Genomic DNA, 19,549 nt, shown 5'->3' with positions numbered 1-19,549 from the left:
TGGTCAACAGGGGGCGCTAAAGCCAGCACAAAGCAAAAGTTCCTTGTAGGAACTTTAAAATAAAATAATTACCTTCTTGTAAATGCTGCTATTGATGCTGTTTTCTATCATTTCTTCTTTTTTGGGGGGGTGGGGCTGTTCAGTTTCACTTATAAATCCTTGTACTTTCTCCTGATCATCTCCCAATGTGGGTGTGGTGAGCTTCAACCTCTAGGTCCGCCATGCCCATTCTAGCATGAGGGACAAGTGCCGCACCAGATTTTTGAAATGTGACGTACTTTTAATACCCTGTTTTTATTTTCAGAATATAATTTTGGGTTGCATGCTCTAATCTATAATATTTACAATTAAAGCAATTCATCTACTTGTGCCTTATATTCAAACCTCAAAAAAGCATCCACCCCCCTGCTTGTAGTTGGTTTCATCCAAAAGACCGCACGAGATCGTTTCCGACAGGTGAACACAGACGCAAGACACTGTATCACGTGATGCTAAAGCGTCTATTAGTGCATCAACCCTTTTTAAAACGTGTTTATATGAAATTCTATGAGCTAAATATACTTCCTGCTCTGGTCAAAGATTGTATCCACCCATCACTCACCACCATTCAAGTGGTTAAGCCCTGTTCTCGCTAGCTGTCTGTAGTTGTGACATACTATAATGTTTACAAGGAGAGTTAAGCCCTGCGTGACTCTATATGATGGTGAAGTTGCTGACAGTTGTTAATGTCAAAGTATCACAGGTGAAGGTAAGCAAAATGCACTAGATTTGATACTACCTACCACACTTCAGAAGTAGAAGTCTGTCAACATGTAATTGCTAGTTTTTGCAATGAAAAATAGGTCTGCATTTAAAAGTCTTGTAGTGTCCGCAGAACTTAATCAGGAAGTCTTGTTGAACAAAGGTTAGCCACTTTACATTCAGGTATGAGGCTCTGTTAATTGGCATCATAATTAACCTTATAAAATTGTTGCAGTACTGAAAATTCTGCAGCAGATCAAAGAACAGCATGATGAAACCAGGTCTGGTAACATGATTAACATGCAGTAACAACACCAACATCAAACAAAGCTTAAATCATGATGATCTCTTACATGTAGCTGAGATCATCAAAAGTTAGTAATGCTTATCCACAGTTAAATAGTATGTTCAGCATGCTTTATTGTATGATGAATGATACATTTATGAATGATTTGGTTCTCTGTTAATGCCAGAACATTTACTTACACCTTCCAATTTCTTCATTTAGTTTAATGACCCCTGATACCTCTTTCTAGGCCTGTTACATTCTTATACTCAAAGAGAGAAGTAAAAGTAGATGAAGAAAGGTCATATTCACTTCATTAGACAATTTATGTTTCTTCTCTCACCTTAACATATTTAGCTTTATTTTTTGAAGGTTAACCCTCAGTCCAGACTGTTCCAAGTTCAGAAAAAGAGACAAAATAAATCAAAAAGTTTATTTGATTTTGACCCATTTTTGATGGTTGCTGCCTTGCTTTAAAGGAAGTAAAAGAAATATAAAACACTTGGCTTGGCTGACCTGTTTTTCCTGATTTGATAGGTGGAAACCTGTCTGAAATGTATCCATATTCCTGACTTATATATCTCTTTAACCAACAAACAACTACCCATAAATGTGAGGTGTATATATTTTGTATCTTATCTTATGATATCTGATGTGATCTTTTTTATAAAAAAAAATTCAACTTGGAAAAAACTTATTTTTATATTATCTGATTTAAAGTTTTTCTGAGTAATTTTGAGTTACTTCTTACTAACCAGCACAACACTGCAGAACTTACTTCAGACTGATCTTCAATAGCAGAGCTCAAAGAGAAGATGCTGACTAGTTTTGGCTATCACCCTTTCCAAACAGTGTTTATTGACTCAGTGGCTGAAACAGAGCAGCCCTGACCGTGTTAGTGTGATTTCTAAACTGAACTCTCTGCCCTTCTCTGTCATAGAATGGACTTCACATTGCGTCACAAGGCTTCCTTGCTTCACGTGACATTTGAAAGCAACCTTTGTCATCAGCGTAAACCAGAATGCAGTAAGTGACCGCTCACCACGAGAACAAATTAGATTTTTCTTGCGTTTAAGATTGGGGTGAGATATTCTTTGGCCCTGTTAGTGGCGGTTCATAATGCTCTAATAAGGTCAATAAGGGCATTTCAATAAAAACAGTCATTAGAGGGAGATACGTACATGTAGACGTGGAAGCACCTTCAGGCCTTTGTTTACAGGGCTTTCACAATAATCCCCTTATGCACTAACAATTGCAATTTCGCCCAGCTGAGGATGCACCAGCACCTGAGACTGAAGAAGTCAGCTATGAGAAACAGTGCATTTACTTTACCAGGTGAGCTGGCTGCTAGTCTTTTTGGGCATGCTTTCTAGTTTTAAGTTTTAAGTTAAGGCAATGTAACATTTTTTAAGAAAAAGAAGTTCACAAGTGTGAGGTCCCTTAGGCATTAGACTGGAGGAGGTTGGATTAAAACTTGACTCTTAAAGCAGTCGACTTTTATGAACGTAGCATAAGCCACTCCAGGCAAACTAATCAGATACTCCCCTTTTTGCAATTTTTGAATTGAGACATTTTTCTCTTGCTATAACATTACTGGTGTAAGAAAACAGAATATTAAATGATGGATGGCACATTTTGCAGTTTTCTCTCTTTGAGGGCTGGATCACTTTGAGGTACCGGTCAACAACTGTGTCCCCCCTCCGACAACTGGTACATGTGTTGGTTCTGTCGGCGTGTTGTGGAAGCGCAAGGAGGGTGCAAGGAATGTTTCCTCTCCACCCTAAAAAAGTAGAGAGGGTATGTTCATGAAACTATATGTTCATATACACTGAATCGCTTGGTACAAGTAATTTTACTATGTATAGGAGAGAACGGGGTTTGTTGTCACCAAGCGGCAAACTCCGGTCTCAAACGATGAAGCCAATGCGGAAGTGATATAAACTGCAATACATCGAAAATCCGCTTGAGGCTGGCTGCAGAAACACCGGAAACCACATAGATATGAATGGGAAAAAGACGATCTTTGCAGCATTAATAAACATGTTTACAGCCTGGTTAAAAAAACGGTTTGGCCCTACAACGCTAATCTCTCTAATGGCACACACTGTACGGGGGTTTAAATTTTTTCCAACATGACGGTTAAGAAGATATTAAGATTATGAGTTTTGCCCAAATAAGGACATGACTGACGTGACTCCCGGTCGGGAACACACAGCCATTGGCTAAGAGACTCACACTACGTCACACTCTGCCTAGTTGAGTTCCGCATTACCAATATGGCTGCTGCCGTCGATTTGCTTCAAAACAGCTCTCAGGAACAGATGGGTGACGTCACGGATACTACGTCCATATTTTTTACAGTCTATGGTTGTCACACGGGTTGGTTGGCACACTCGTTATATCTCGCCACCAGAGGGCGCTGTCTCTCAAATTGGGGTATGGGCATTTCGATAATTAGGATCAGAACTCACCAACATAGTCTTCTCTTGAGTAAGACAGCTGAACTTGAGGTGAGAGGACTTTTTGTGCTTTTCATGTCAAATTGTAAATATTCAGCTTCTCAGTATTTTTCTTCTAGTTTGTTGTCACAATGTGTCAGAGTGTCTTTGATAATTAATTGCCTCTTTGTTACAATGAGTTGGAAAATGAGAGGGATACACATTTCAAGCCAACACCTTAAGCTTCAATTTAATGTAGGAATGACTATTGAAAGATGTTTTGATGAGCAATCATCAAAACAGTACAAAGTGTGACAACCAACCCCGTTCTCCCCTACAACTAAGCCTGACAGGAAAAACAGATGTGTCATGTCGAATTAACATATCCTCGTGTTTATATTTGTTCAATTGACCAATGATTAGACCTACTGTACAAACAATGTGATGTGCACATTGGGTTAATTCTATTAATATAATCTGGCCTTAACATTTGTGCTCTAGGTGGCACAGTCCTAGAGCTGGAATACACACAGACACACACACACACACACAAAGGATTGACTCATAAACAGCTAATACAGAATTAATCTTTAAAAATTAAAATGACCTGCTTGTGATATTATCACAGTGTTCTCAAGACATTAAAAATAAACCAGTAACAGATCCAGTACTTGTCTCATAAACAACTTAGTTTGTTATCTCTCAAAAGTGTGTCTCTTTGTGTGTGCAGGGGATAGGGAGAGGGAGATAGTGTAGGTGCATGATTAAATTTACCTGTGTGTATTAAGTGCTTCAATGTTTGCTTTCCCTTGAACAGTTATGTGTGTGTGGGTTTGAGTAAATTTGAGTGTGTGCCTATAGAAGTCGGTTATACGTGGGTTACATTACTACAATTTTTTGCTGCAGTTTTTTGTGTGTGTTCTTGCATGTTGTTAAAGCTGGTTTGAATATAGAAACCACAGAGGTTCTTCACACTTTATGACCAACACTTTCCAGTCTTTCATCCTCACCCTTCCACACACAAATAGACCCATACACACACTTGCTTTTATCTACTGTGTTTTTATTGGTTGATAGCTTATTTAAGTTCTAACATGTTTTTATTTGACCATGTTTTGCTGATAGAACGCTGTCATCACTTTGTTGATTATGTCTTGTTCTGTGCTGTTTGTTTGTGTAAAAGGAGGCTAAATCACTAGATGTAAACCAAATCTACCTATGGGTACAAATAAAGTGACCTTGAAGCTTGAACCTTGAACACATCTTTGCAAAGCTGTTGTAGATAATAAGAGAGAAAATACAAAGTAAGTAAAATGAAAGAATAGAAAATAGTAGGCTTCAGATCGCAGTTGATATAGATCATAACAGAGGATGAAACAGAAGAAAAGATACATTGGGTTTGGGGCAACCTTGCTCTTTGAAACAGTCACAGCATGATACAAGATTTGTGTTTAAATTTTAAACCTCACAGTGCATGAAACAACACAGAACAAAAACAAACAAGGTTTAAAAAGGAACACTAAAAGTAAAGTATGAGGTGTTCTGCTTTGTTGTGGCACTTTGTCTGTCTTGCTAGCTGTTGCCTTTTCTCAGCTGCTGTTTTATGTTCACCACAAGAGATTTGATCACAACTATACAGGACGGTATCAAAAACTTCACACACTGATGTTAACGCAACGTGAACATCTTACATACACACTGCAGTATTTTTCCTCTGTGAATGAAGATGGCAGTTCAGATTTCCTCAAAGGAACTCTTTATTTTTATTGTGTTTTTCTGACAGTTTATTCTGCACTTGTTTTGTTATAACGTTTATAAAAACATGAATGTCTTTTGTATGTTAGAACATATTTGTGTCATTTGGGCTTTTCTGTATGCAACAAATTCACAGCATTTAAAACACACAAGTAACTTAATGAACCGCTTTGGTTTTTCAGTGCAGTGTGAATCCTGTCTGCTGTTGTTGCATAATTCAACCTTTGACCTCTCGAGGTGTTCCTGCTGTTTATTTAGCCCCCAGTGCGTTTCTCTATAGTAACCTTTGAGCAGGTTGCTTTGTCTTTTGAACGATGCCTACTACTCCCTGCAAACAAAGGTGTGTATGTGTATGTGCATTTGTGTCTGTGTGGGCAGGTGGGTGTAATGCTATGTGTCATTCACACTGTACATACAATATGCATGTGTCCCTATTTTAGTTTGTGCAGCGTTGTGTTTTTGCTTGCTGCTTTTTATTTTGTTGAGCGTCTTCTCAATTGTGTGTGTGTGTGTGTGTGTGTGTGTGTGTGTCTGTGTGTGTGTCTGTGTGTGTGTCTGTGTCTGTGTGTGAAACCAGTTTTCCACTCTTCTTCAGTCTCTCAGACTCATAAAGGAAACCTTGAGGTGACATTTGTATCGGCCCACTCCTCTTTATGGAAACTTCACACACATGCAAACACAAATAGCACTCGATGAAATATAGGGTAAACATGTGTGCATTGATAGTTGTTGTTACTGATTTAAAAAAAAATACGCACCCCAATATAGCACAGCAAGATGACAACTGCAACCACAAGAGTTACAAGTTCACTGCTATCACCAACAAAACTGAACTTCTTTGGTTCAGAAACATTTGTATTACCAGCTATTAGATCGAGCTGAAACCAATTAAATACATTAACAGTATATTTTGTGACGGCTTATGAGTCCGACATCTGGCTTGGATTGGTGGGCTATGAATCTTTGAATAGGTTGGATGCACCTGATGCATCCTTGGTGGCAGGGGGAAAGAAGGACACATATTTCTGTTTGCCGTACTTGATGCGATGTGATAAGTCTCAAAATGTGTCCTTTGAAGGATGCAGCCTCTGAACTGGGACACAGCTGTAGTTCCCTCCACTAAAATTGAAACACTAATTACCATATATTACTTTGACATATTTGATGACATCCCGAATGTCACAGATAAACCTGAAATGAGAATGTAGTATGTCTTTGGTCTCATTATGCTCATCTTCCAATATACAAGCAAAAAGTTAGGCTTGTGCACTGCATTCAAATGCACCACAGGAGCTTTAGTAACCTATAATCTATTTAGCTTACAGTCAAGGACGGTTTGTCTCTTAACCTGTCAAAGAAAATGTTGACACCATGGACTGTTTAAGGAGGGGAGGAACGGAAAGAGAGACTATGTCTATGTGAGGTCTTCACTGACAGCTTGCTTTGGCAGGAGGTGGGGGCAGGGCAGAATTAGCAGATGTGTTCCTGACTAATAAAGATTTTTTAGACCTGATAAGTCTGACATGAAGTCCACACATAATTTATAGAGTATATTTTTTGTATTCCTGCAGTAATGATTTTATTGTGTATGTAGGTATGAGACTCAAACCCCATTAGACCCCCATCAGGGGGAAACACCGTGAAAGCTCAACTGTCTGTGCCTCTTTCATCTAAATATCTGCATCCTGCCTCTAAATATCACATTTGACTTTTTGCTTTAGGGGGCTTTGTAGTGGGTTTTATATGTTGGATGAGCATGTACCTGTGTGGGGGTTTGTGCTGCATGCAAGAGAAACAACATAGTGCAAGAAACTGAGACTTATTTAGTTCAATGTTAGCTTTAAAACTTTGTGGTATAAGTGTTACAGGTGAGAAAATGTCTTGCGGGTAAAGATGCCAACTTCTCTACTCAAAGACAATAATATTAATTTGTTTAAAAAAAATTTAGCACCAATTTTTTTTGCTGAAGAGGGCCACTTTGGAAATGTAACAAACATTTTTAAATGTAGTGGGTTTTATATGTTGGATGAGCAGGAACCTGTGTGGGGGTTTGTGCTGCATGCAAGAGAAACAGCATAGTGCAAGAAACTGAGACTTATTTAGTTTCATGTTAGCTTTAAAACTTTGTGGTATAAATGTTACTGGTGAGGAAATGTCTACAGGGTATTAGGTGCCAACTTCTCTGCTCAAAGACAATCATATCATTTGTTTAAAACTTGTAACTAACATTTTTAAATTTGCCCTGTATTCGGTAAATGGATTTCTGGTGGTATCATACAAGCACTTAGTATGACACACAGTTATTCAGTTAAAAGGTAGTGTTTCAGAGAGAAAACGTTTCTTGATTTTGAAAAAAATCCCAGCTGTGCTTAGTTTTGTAACACAAACAATTCCCTGCCACTATTACCAGGAGAAAGCCTCTTGGTCAACTTCTGTTTCGTGAAGTGTATGCCTCAAACGGAGGCTGATAGATATGAAAGTTGATTTGCAATTTCAACAAAAGGCCTTCAGCCCGGGAGATATTTATTTATTTTAGATGCCTGCTTCAGGGTCTTTGGACTGCATGCTGATATGCTGTTATGACTTTCTTGAGTTCTTAAATGAGTGCAAAGCCACTGGTTGAGTTGGTTAAGTTAATGGTTATTTGGCTCAGCAAGTGATTGCAGAAATAACAATTTTACACCATTGGAAATTATAGAATACTTATCAGAATAACTTTTATGTTGTCACCATACGGTGTATGTTATTTTAATTGCATAACAACACGTTTTATACTATAAAATGGTTATATTAGGGTTTATTGTGATGTGAAAAGGGGATTAATAAAGTGACTATGTAAACCAAACTATCCAAAACATCCAGTCATGTGAGAGCACCCTCAACATTTTCCCAAAAAATGAATTTGACCAACCAAATTTAAACACCTGGACATAAAAAAAAGTGTTAAACAGTTAAACAAGTTTTTACAAATACATTTAAACATGTACACTCATTGATTTCTCTCTTATTATGGAGTCAGGTGGGAAAATGATAAATCAAAAGTGCACACACTCGTCACTATGTGTTTTTCCACTAACTGCTTTGACCTCATGTGGCAGTTGTAACTCTCTCTCTCACACACGAGTACTTTAGAGACCATCTATTAGAGAAACCATGTATATATTTTTTCCATTTCCTCTGTTCACTCTGAGACATTGTGGTAACTTACTAACCACATGCTTTATTTTCCAGTCAGCAAATTGACTTTCTACTCAAAACATAGCTCATTGCACTGTCTTCACCACACCATGGTAAGTTTGCAGATTTGCACGTGCACTCTCCACTGACTGACAATTTAGTAAATTTGCAGTTTTGAGGGATTATCTTTTATGAAGATGGATGAGGATGTACTTATAACTTAAATCTCTTCATTGAGAAAGAGAGTTATTCATAGAGAGCTCAAAGACCCTAAAACAAGTGGATCCAAAAGTAGACTAGTGAGAAAGTCAGGGAACTTTCATGGATGAAACAAGAAGAGATAATTACTATAATAATAATAATAATAATAATAATAATAATAATAATAATAATAATAATGTAGTCATTTACAAAATAAATTGGAGGGAAAAAAAGCGAATACAACAAAAATATGTAATTGTTGTGTACCCTCCTCCACATTTTTTGGAGCTTTTGGTTGCATTAAACAATGTTAGCATTAAGTTAATCAGGCTAGACATCAAAATTGATAACATTAAATCCAGGATCTGAAATGCTTGAAGGAAAAAATTAACTTGTGCATACCAGCCAAACTCCACCTGCTGGGGAGGAATATGATATTAATCATCATGGCATGCCTGTAAAAGGTTTCAGTTGCACCTTCACCATTTGTGCCAGTTAGATGTGATACACTACCAAATTCACTAGCAAGGACCTTAACCATCAACACCATGTGTCAATGATAAGTTAATTGTGTGAGGGATTGACTTGCTTGGACAGTAATGTGTAGAAGCTTCAGAAAGTAACCCTGTGTCACACTCAGCCATGATGGATCCTATAAGGAGCTGACAGAGAGTAGGAATCGCAGCAAGGGAACACCTTAGAACAATCCCTCTGGAGTTGTCTTCTTGAATCTTTGGAGAATTGTTATCTTGAAGAAGCAGAACGCTCCGATCAACTAAATCTAGCCTGAAATGAATGACGTTGCATTTTCCTGCACATCAAACTCCTAGCCTGAGATAAAATATGATGGTGTATTTTGTGTATGGACTCTGCTTTAAGTCTTTTCTTTGCCTGCTTCACCTCTGGATGCTTTATTGCACTGATGCATTAATGTAGAAGCAGAGTGTTGTCAGTGTTGTTGCAGTTCCTGTTTGGGGCATGTAAAGAAACCCAAGAAATAATGTCATACCTCTTCTCATCAAAACAAAATGTATCTTTGAATGCATGTAATTGCTATAAAACAAGGTTCAAGGACCTAAGAACAGTTTAGGCTGCGATTTTCTTTGATATGATAAGACAAAGATAAAATTGTCTGTTAACTTTTTTTCCATGTAATATATTTAGATACTGGATACATTCCATTTCTGTATACTATAAGGTATTCAAAATTGAGTGCCCTGGTTAAACAATCTTTTGATCATGGTCCGAGATGCAAGGACATGTAGGTCATGCTTGACAACCTATGTTATGTAATGAATGGAGCCAATCAGAGTCATGGTGAACTTGGTGTCGTCCACATGCTCCTTTATTTGTTTCCTGCTGTTCTGGTGGCTCAGTAAGATGTGCGACAGGAGATGCGTCTAGGTCCTCTGTCCCACCAACAACTGCATTTGAGTGCATATCAGAAAATGTTATCAAAAAAGATGTTGCTTTTCACCATCTTTGGCTGGCCACATACTCAACGATTTCAGGCCCGATTTAGAGCCCGGTTGTCCGCCCACATGACAGGGGGTGCAACCATGTACTGTTGTGTCAATGCTAATATTTGACTGCTCCTGACCAGGTCAGATCGTAAACTTCAAGCATATTTGATATTTACAATTCCCGGTTAGACTGCCTCTAACAGAATACCCGCAATAACCAATGAGAGGAGCAGACTGGGTGGCTTCGCCAACCAGATGTTCAATACTTATACAGCTCACAAACATGGCAGTGGAGATAAACACAACATTACATCGAGCACAGAACACCAGATTGATGAATTATTCACCTATCATTCTCCTTTTTTGTTTTTTTCGCTGCAAATCAGAACACACCAGGGCAGCCAGCGGATGATGTTGATCGTCCCTTTTTGTTTATCATCTGAAGTCATGTTTAATCACACTTTTCTATGAGATCTCATTTCTGTGGAATCACTACTTTTACCACAAACATTAAGTGTGTGGTCTATCAGTCATATGGAGTGTTCTAGTGTGTGTGTTCGGAGGATTGTAATATTAAAAGTTAGTCAGAACTGTCCTGATGTGTGTGGTCTCCCAGAGTTTATTAATTGGTTAAGATCTAAAATCTGTGTGGCCAGCCTTAAGATCACAACTCACTGCAAATGATCTGGTCCAAACATTTTTTTAAGTTCAGCACACTCATTTGTGAACAGGCAAGCATATATGCTACTTATAACAACTCTGTAAGAAAATGACCACTGCATTTGGTAAAAGATCTCTAGAGCATGTGCCCTGTGCTGTGCAGTACTCTATGGCTGTTTTTGAAATGGCCTGCTACATACTACCTACTAATGTAGCAGGCAGTAGGTACTGCCTACTCCATACTGCATGAATTTAGTATGTAGTATGACCCTTCTGTTTGATCTGTCACCGAATTTCCGGTTTCGGAACACGAAAGTAAACAACGGCCAAGCTGATAGATAAACTGCTTCTTTAACATCAATTTATGATTTAAAAAGTTAAAAAGTAGTTTATATGTAATTTAAGTGCTCCCCTAAAAAAAACAGAAGAGGAGAGAAAAAGCAGAACGGGCACTGTGTATTGTGGGAAACAGTACGTGAGGCAGACTGGTCAGATGCATACTGAGAAATATCCTGAATCAGTAGACATCCGGGGAGTTTTGGCATACTGCAGATTTTGCACTTTTTCACATACTACTTACTACATACTGAATTTTGGCCAAATCAGTACATTCTGCTAGTATAGTAGGTGGTTTCGAAAACAGCCATTGTCCAATGTAATGTAAGGCCTTTCGCTTTTCAACAATAGGCCAGATACCCACTGGCCTATCTGTGGCAATTTTGACCATTAGTTTCATGATGTGCCTGTCATTGAGTGCAAACAATGTTCCGCCTCGTAAATTATTTCCCTTGTTTGGAGTCTCTTCCACATCTTTTCCTTCCTCAACAAGAAAAAAAACAACTGTTTTTGGCAAAAGCAATGCAATACTTTGTTGCAACATTTAACTTTCTTAATTTGATTCACAGATGCACTTTTCATTGAGTTGGGACAGTACAGACAAGTCATTTCCTCTCTTGCGGATAGAGAACATACATACAAGTTATTGCTCAGCTGGCTTTCAGATATGCTTCCTGTTGTGTTAAAGTGCAAAGTTTTACAAATAATGTGGGGCTACATTTTGGCCAGTTACTCCTGGATGTTAATGTGTCTGTGGTGTGTCAGGACCATTGACCGTATATAAAGTGGATAATGCACCGTCATGCTCCCCTTATTGTGAGATGTGAAGCCAAAAGACTAGCTTGCAAATGCAGAAAAGATGCAATTTAAAAAAATACAAATAAGTATAGACTTTTGCATGTGTTTTTGAAGTTGCATCATTTATAGATTTGTGGCACTTCTCCTAATGATGATCATTGCAGGGGTCATTGCAGTTCATCTGCCCTTCTTCATACAGTGAGGGGTCAGGGGCTGAAGGAATAACAATGTGCTGATTAGCCTCCCAGTCCAAACAAGACAGCAGAAGAGTACTGTGTTTAATTAGTGCACCACATGCAAAAGAGTGTGTATCTTTGTGTGTGTTAGTGTATGTGTGAACAAAAGTGTGTCTGTCACTTCTGTTTGATCACAGCAGAGTGAGAACAACTGTACTACCAGGCTGCTGGAACTGGTCAACAAGCAAACTACACACACCCATACGAAGACACACAATTGCACACACATACAGCAGTGTTTTTCAATCTGCACAGCATCTCCTGTTTCACAGAACACTGCCACATGGAAATTAATAAACAGTTCCGCATAGAGAGATGTATGATACAGATTGAGGGCTTAGGCTGATGGAATGATAGGAAAAAAGGAAGAGACAAAGAAAATGACAGGCTGGCAAAAAGAGGGATTAGTTTGGCTTTAAGAAATAGAGTTGTAACAAACTATGCACCATTCATTCAAATTAGCTTCACTTATGTATGCAGAGGGCCTGTTGCCAATCAAACAAAGCTATGTAGTGTCTCAGCTTATTTTTCCGGGTAGTCAAACTATGAGTAGATTAAGGTACCACAGATTGCAACTGTCATTTTCCATTAGATGATGTCCTTTAAAATGTACATGTACATATGAGATCTACCAGTAAACACACCACAACAAAATGAAAACATATTGAAAACAATGCTCGCCCCGAATATCCTATGAGAGAGGAACATCAGAATGAGACCTGTGGAAAAGCTGGACGGTTCATGAAATTGTTGTTGGAATCAACATAAAAGTGATCACCGTGCAGAATAACCTTAAACAAAGGTTCTCTCAGATTTGTCTGGTTACCAGGCCAGATATTTTACATTCTACAAGCTAGCATGTGATGTCTTTGCAGCCATGAATTGTAGCCTTTGTAAGAGTCGATGCAGAACCAAATTATTTATTTATTTTTGTTCATAATCCTCCACTTACCATTAAAGCCATGACATTTTTGAGAAATGGGCAGTCATCTCTGATGTTCATGCTTAAGATGCAGATGGATCGAAAGAGAAATGTGTGTCATATGAGAAGAGAAGACAGAACTGACAACCAGCAACAGTGTGAGCAGTGTCATGACATGGTGATGGACAAGTGATACAGAAGAAGAGTGTGTGTGTGTGTGTGTGTGTGTGTGTGTGTGCATTTGCATGTGTGTATATGTGTGTGTTTGTGTTTGTGTGTGCGTGCATGTGTGTTCCAGTGTGACACGTAGCTGTGACCTCTCACAGCATGGTGTTCGGTCTTCAGAGTCGTAGTGCTATTGTATCCTGACCTCTGGAATTACAGCCAGTCAATATTATTAGGGACACACACACACACACATTTTTGGTCCAGGTGGTCAGTATTGTGTTATTGGGGGAGGAGAGATCCCAGTTCACAGCATGGGAACCAATTGGCTTCCATTAACACTCAATGGCCTGTAGTCAGTACCAGTTAGACTTTCTCTCTCTCTCTCTCTCGCTCTCTCTCTCTCGCTCTCTCTCTCTCTCTCTCTCTCTCTCTCTCTCTCTCTCTCTCTCTCTCTCTCTCTCTCTCTCTCTCGCACGCACGCACGCACGCACACACGTACACACACTCACACACGCACACACACTCACACACACACACAAACATACACACACGCACACACACACACACACACACACACACGCACACAAACACACTTTTGTTGGACAGATAAAACTGGGAACTAAAAGTGAATCTCTGCTTTGCTACTGATTATCTTACTGCTGAGGTTAATATTTTTTTTTTTGCCAAAAACCTTAATTATGGGGCCTTTAAACTGTGTCCAAAGCCCAAAGATATCCCCAAATTTCAATATGTTTGGACCTGAAGCCTGAATGTATACACTTTGTCCTCTTTTATGGATTGACTAATTGATTAATCGGCTACTTTTAGCTGTAATCTTTGTTTAAAGTCCACTTTCCAGCTTTTTGGGGGGGAGAAATGACAGCCTTTATCTGTTAACAAACCTTATTCACATGTCTGGAATTTATCGTTTTTATGATAACTAGGATGGCACTTTGAGAATTGCAGTTCAATCAGGAGAGACAAGCTAGTGAAGTAAAGATAAAACGTATTCTTCAAAGCTTCGGTGATATTGAATTTGTGAGGTTGCATAAGATGCTCATGATTTATTGTCAGTTTCTTTGGTGCTGTCAGGTTGTCTGACCTGAGCAGTAGCAAAACCTGTCCTCTAATGGAGTCCAAACACTGGTGGTGGAGGTGTTGCTGATAAAGATGTCTGAGGTTCATGACATGAAGGAGCTGGTCGAAACTGCGAAGCCTTGGTGTTAATGATTTCATGGTTGATGATGTCATCTACGGCTGGGCAGTGGTGGTGGGGGTGGGGGGTGGGGGGGGGGGGGGGGGGGGGTGGGGGGTCGCGCACATCAAATGAACGAATGAAGGAAGAGAAAGACACATTTAAAATGAGCAATAGGAAAATGATAGGCTAACAATGAATGTGTGTTGTAGTGCTATTGGATAGTTATGACCAGGTGATGAGAACAGCTGATGACCACTTGTGAGTGAGCTTGTGTGAACGTGTGAGCATAATGAAGTGAAATGAACAATGAAATAGCATGCGGGGTATAGTCTTCTTTACCGAACTTACACTAAGTTCTTCTTCACATTTTCATCACTTTCTGAGGATCTTATGATGACATGATCCAGCTTTACTTATAATTTTCTGGTGACAAGTAAATCAGCCATGTGAAATCAACAAGAGCTCTAGTTTTATCTGAGAGGGAAAAACCATAGTTGTATTTACAACTCCACAGCACTCTCATTATATATGGAATGTGTCCACTATGGTGAACACGTTATTTCACCCTCACTCTCTGAGTACACTCTGTGTTGAGCAGCCTGACTCATCCATTTTGAACGCCTCATTGACTTTCACAGCTGGGTCAATATGCAGTTATGAAGCCTCTCCTCGGGCGACAGATAGATATGCATCAATATTTTTAATACATCTGTAAAACAAGCTCTTTTTTGTTTATTACCAAGATTGATAGAAAGTGCTGTGGTTATAGCTTATAAACATTTTGACTTCCTAAGAGAAAATACAATAGTGGGACGTATTCATCACCTCTGATCTGAATATGTTTAGTCATCATGACAGCCATCAGTTTGTTTGTTCACTTGCACAGGATTTTATGGCTGGCACTATACCGTCTAATTTACAACTCTTTATATTCTTTCATGTGTAATGGCGTCAACTGTAGTGAGTAAGATGTAATTACCCTAAAATTCCCCTGAGGGCTGCTGAATGATGCCATAAAACTCTGTTAGGTTTCTGTGTTACAGCAGTGCTGAGCTACAACAATGACTTGCCTGTTAAAGCAAATATGCAGAGGAGAGCAAACACTGTTATAAAGTGAGAACTTAATTGCATGTTTACAAAATCATCCATGCAGTAAACCTCTTCTCAGGCCGATCTTGTTATCTCTATAAACTCAGAAAAAGTGGTAGACGATCACAGGGATAACCTGATAAGCAGCAGCCTGTTGCACCAACTGGGTGTAAGTTCAAACGTAGCCTAGTTTGAAAGTAATTTCTCATTTAGGATGGAGTTTACACTCTACTAACTTTTTGTGCGTTGCACCAGCTGAGATAGTTCCAACGTCAGCCTAAGTTATAACCTAATTCTTACACTTAGCTACTAGTAGGTGTGAAGTCCTCTGTAGAGTATATTGGCTGCCATGGCGCTTCGTTTTGAAAGGTGGGATGGTTCGGAGGATGAGGAGATACAGAGAGTTCTCCCAGATATATTATGTCTGCAACGTGATATCTGCAAGTGATTACGACCTTTGGGAAAAATATGATGACCAAGATTTGTGCTCTTGAGTATTAACATATGTTGTAGTTGATCATTTTACCACTCGATGTCACTGTTGTTATACACACACCGTAGATTAAGGCTTTGGGCTATAGTTATCACTTTACTTTAGTTTGTTCCAGCTTTTGTTAAAGGTGACATAGTATGCTCTTTTTCATCAAAATATATCGGTCTAAGAGGTCCCCAAAACATGTCTTTAAAGTTTATTGCTCAAAAAACCACTATGAAATCAGATTTTGGTATGCCTGTAAACCCCTCTTTTTCAGCCCTGCTCAGAACAGGCTGTTTTCTGTGTCTGTGCCTTTAAATGAGAATGAGCTCTCTGACCACGCCCCCTCAGGAAGTGGATGTGGCTCTCCAGCACGTTGATCTAATGTTTACATGTTGGCTGAATATACACGGCTGCTCACAGACCCGCGTTACTTCAACCCTCTAAATTTGATCCAGAATATGATCCAGACTGAGAGGCGCCTGCAGCAGGACCTTTCTGAATGATTGGTCACAGATTTTGTGTTTCTTGTTGTTTTATTTGTCAGTATGTCAACGTGTGTCTTGGTACACAGCTACGAACATGTAGCTATGTGGCTATGCTAACTAGCGCTAGCACTTTTCCATGAAAAATAAAAATCATCCACTAGATCTTCAAATCTGCAGACGTGGGAGTAAAACCAAACTTTGTGTTTATTAAGACAGCCAACAACTAGCATGCCTCCCTCCTAAGCTCCTTGTTAGCACACTTGTGTGCAGGTAATGGAAAACGGAGAAGAGGTTGAGTTGTATTTTATACAGTCTATGGGCTGAACAAGCTCCGAGCTCTGACTTCCGTTACAGACCGGATGTCGTTGTGACGTATGAAAAACACTGAAAACTGAAACGGCTCGTTTCAGCACACATTTACAGAAAGGTGGAGAAATCAGAACAGGGGCAGAATGGATTTTTTTCATTCTCGGGGGGTTTGTAGACATGCCAGGGAAACATATTTCAGGTAGAGAACCATTAAAAAGTCGATTTTGCATGATATGTCACCTTTAAATTAATTTTATTGAGATTTTATGAGATAGACCAACAACAAAGTAGGGCAGAATTGTGAAGTGGAAGGAAAATGATACATGATGTTAAATATTTTTTACAAATAAAAAACTGAAAAGTGTGGTGTGCATATGTATTCAGCCCCCCTGAGTCAATGCTTTCTTGAACCACCTTTCGCTGCAATTACAGCTGCAAGTCTTTTGGGTTTTGTCTCTCCCACCTTTGCACATCTAGAGCCCAACCCCAGTGATGCACTCTCTCTATTTCATGTATTCACATTTACCTCACACACTTAGCTGACTAACACGCTCCACACTTTACTTTAAGTAATGGATTGGCTGGTGGCAGAGTCTGGAGCGACACTCCTTCTATTCCTGTGGTTACATCTAGTCCATCTGAGTCAGAGGAGAGCTCCAAAGTCTTGCCTGAAGTTCTTTTATCTTGTGTGGTTACATGGACTATGGCTAAGAAAGACAGACAAGTTCAGCCTGATAGTGGTGAGCGTGTTGTTTTGGAGGTCCTGTGGTGTCTGAGAAACCAACATGGAAGATGGTCCACATGACCACATCATATTAATGTTTAAAGGCTATGCATCACTCATTTAAAGATGTGTTGAGCTAAAATAATTTGCACCATATGTCATTCATTAAAGCCCGAGATGCTATTAGTTGAAAACTAAATTGAAATGATTGCATTTAGAGGAAAAATCATCACGAATAACAAAGGTCAAACTGAGACATCACTGCCTGCACCTAGACACCATTAAAAGCAGAACGGGGCAGAACAGGGACTTCCTTAAGGACCCTCCATTTCTGTCATGGCCTTTTTGTCAAGCTAGGGTTGGTAGTTTCGGAAAACTAGCATGAATTTGAATGTTGTATTTCCTCAGGACTCCGTCTAACCCCTCCCCCCTTCCCCTCGGAGCTCCTCCAAAACGACGCACCCGCTCACATGCACGAGCGCCGCTGATTCATGACCATATGATCGTAACTGATTCAAAACCGGTCCTCACTAAAACATTATCATAGTGAAAGTTAAAAACACAAACAAACGTGGCTGCTGTTAGTGCTCACAACTGTCATGCTAGCATTATCTAGTTGTACCGGTGACACGATATCAGGAGAAAAGTTATAACACATATAATACCGTAACAGCTCTACTGTTTTTAAACGTGCTCAGTGTAGATGCTCTTAAATCCTACAGTGTTGACAGTTAGTGAAGGCATCAGGAGAGGTGCAGAGTGTGCGAGCGGGAGAGAGGAGAGACAAGAGGAGAAGTTTTTCATTCATTCAAACATTGATTGTTGCTTTGTTGGTTGGCATGATCATGGCCGACAGTGACCGGTTATTAAAACTCAACGTGTTCACAAATCGGGTCTTCATCCCTACAGCGTCCAGACGAACGCTACAATACATATACCTTTTCTGTAGGACTTACTAAATGTCATTCATTCTTCTGCTTGTCAGAGCCCCTGTGGTGAGAGCTTTTTAGACTCTGATCCGGACTACAGTCCTGAGCAAAGCCCCTCATCGGGTCAGAGGGGACAGGCCGGAGGTCGAGCGAGAGGGGCAATCAGTAGAGTCAGGGGAAGAAGAGGCAGGGGAAGGAGTGTATGCCGGGGAAATGTACGCGCAGGAGGCGGGCAGAACAGCAGGACGAGATTTGATTGGTTTTTTTTATTTTTTTTTATTTTTACCAGGAATAGTCCCATTGAGATACAAAGTCTCTTTTTCAAGGGAGTCCTGGCCAAGACAGCAGCATCATGCATGGTTTTATAAATTGGACCCTAAAGGCAGGGATTGGTTGGTGTTTTCCCAGGTTTACTCCGGCTTTAGAGAGCAGCTTTTTTCACTCTTTTTAATGAACCCATTATGTATTGATTGCCAAAGTGTATCTAAATTTTATTACCAACCCCAGCTTTAAGCCAGGTTTTGACACAAGTACAACAGAACTGGTTCAGAGTGATCCCTCTTCCAATTCCCTTCATCACAATCTTAAGTATTGTGGAATTGCATTACAAATGTGTCAGATATATACAGCCATTCAAACATGTTTTCCCACACTCTGAAGTATTGACTGGTATTGATAAAATGTAAATCATATTGAATGTCTCATCCTTTTTGTCTGTCTTTATTGACGGGTGCATGTGTTCTAAAGTGCTAAAGTGTCTGTGTGTGTGTGTGTGTGTGTGTGTGTGTGTGTGCGTGCGTGCGTGCGTGCGTGCGTGCGTGCGTGCGTGCGTGCGTGCGTGCGTGCGTGCGTGCGTATGTGCGTTCGTATGTGTGTGTGTGCTTTCAGGCACTCATCAATAGTCTCCACCTGATGCCACCCTGGCCCACTCTGCCTCAGCATCACAGAGCGAGAGCTATAGGCAAGATGTAAGGCTTGTTAGATTACACTGATAATATCATTCAAATGAGATCAAGTTTTAATATTTTTTCCGTTAATAAAGCAGAAATACAATTCCTATTCAGATTCATAGAAAGTGTCATCACGTCATCATAAAAGAAGAAAACAGAGACGATTTGTTCTTTCTTAAATCCCCTCTTATTCACTGTAAGAGATC

The 19,549-nt window shown here is 39.6% G+C and overlaps 1 long non-coding RNA gene across 1 annotated transcript; it reads left to right on the top strand.

Annotated features, from left to right (window-relative positions):
- Positions 1–496: 496 nt before the first annotated feature.
- On the top strand, positions 497–19,472 carry LOC117812097. Its single transcript, XR_004631132.1, has 3 exons — positions 497–748; positions 1,968–2,053; positions 19,282–19,472. It is a non-coding gene; the product is annotated as an uncharacterized LOC117812097 (long non-coding RNA).
- The last annotated feature ends 77 nt before the right edge of the window (positions 19,473–19,549 follow it).

The sequence above is a fragment of the Notolabrus celidotus genome, chromosome 4 (assembly GCF_009762535.1).
Source record: "Notolabrus celidotus isolate fNotCel1 chromosome 4, fNotCel1.pri, whole genome shotgun sequence".
NCBI lineage: Eukaryota > Metazoa > Chordata > Actinopteri > Labriformes > Labridae > Notolabrus > Notolabrus celidotus.
This window is presented reverse-complemented; position numbering and strand designations above follow the sequence as displayed.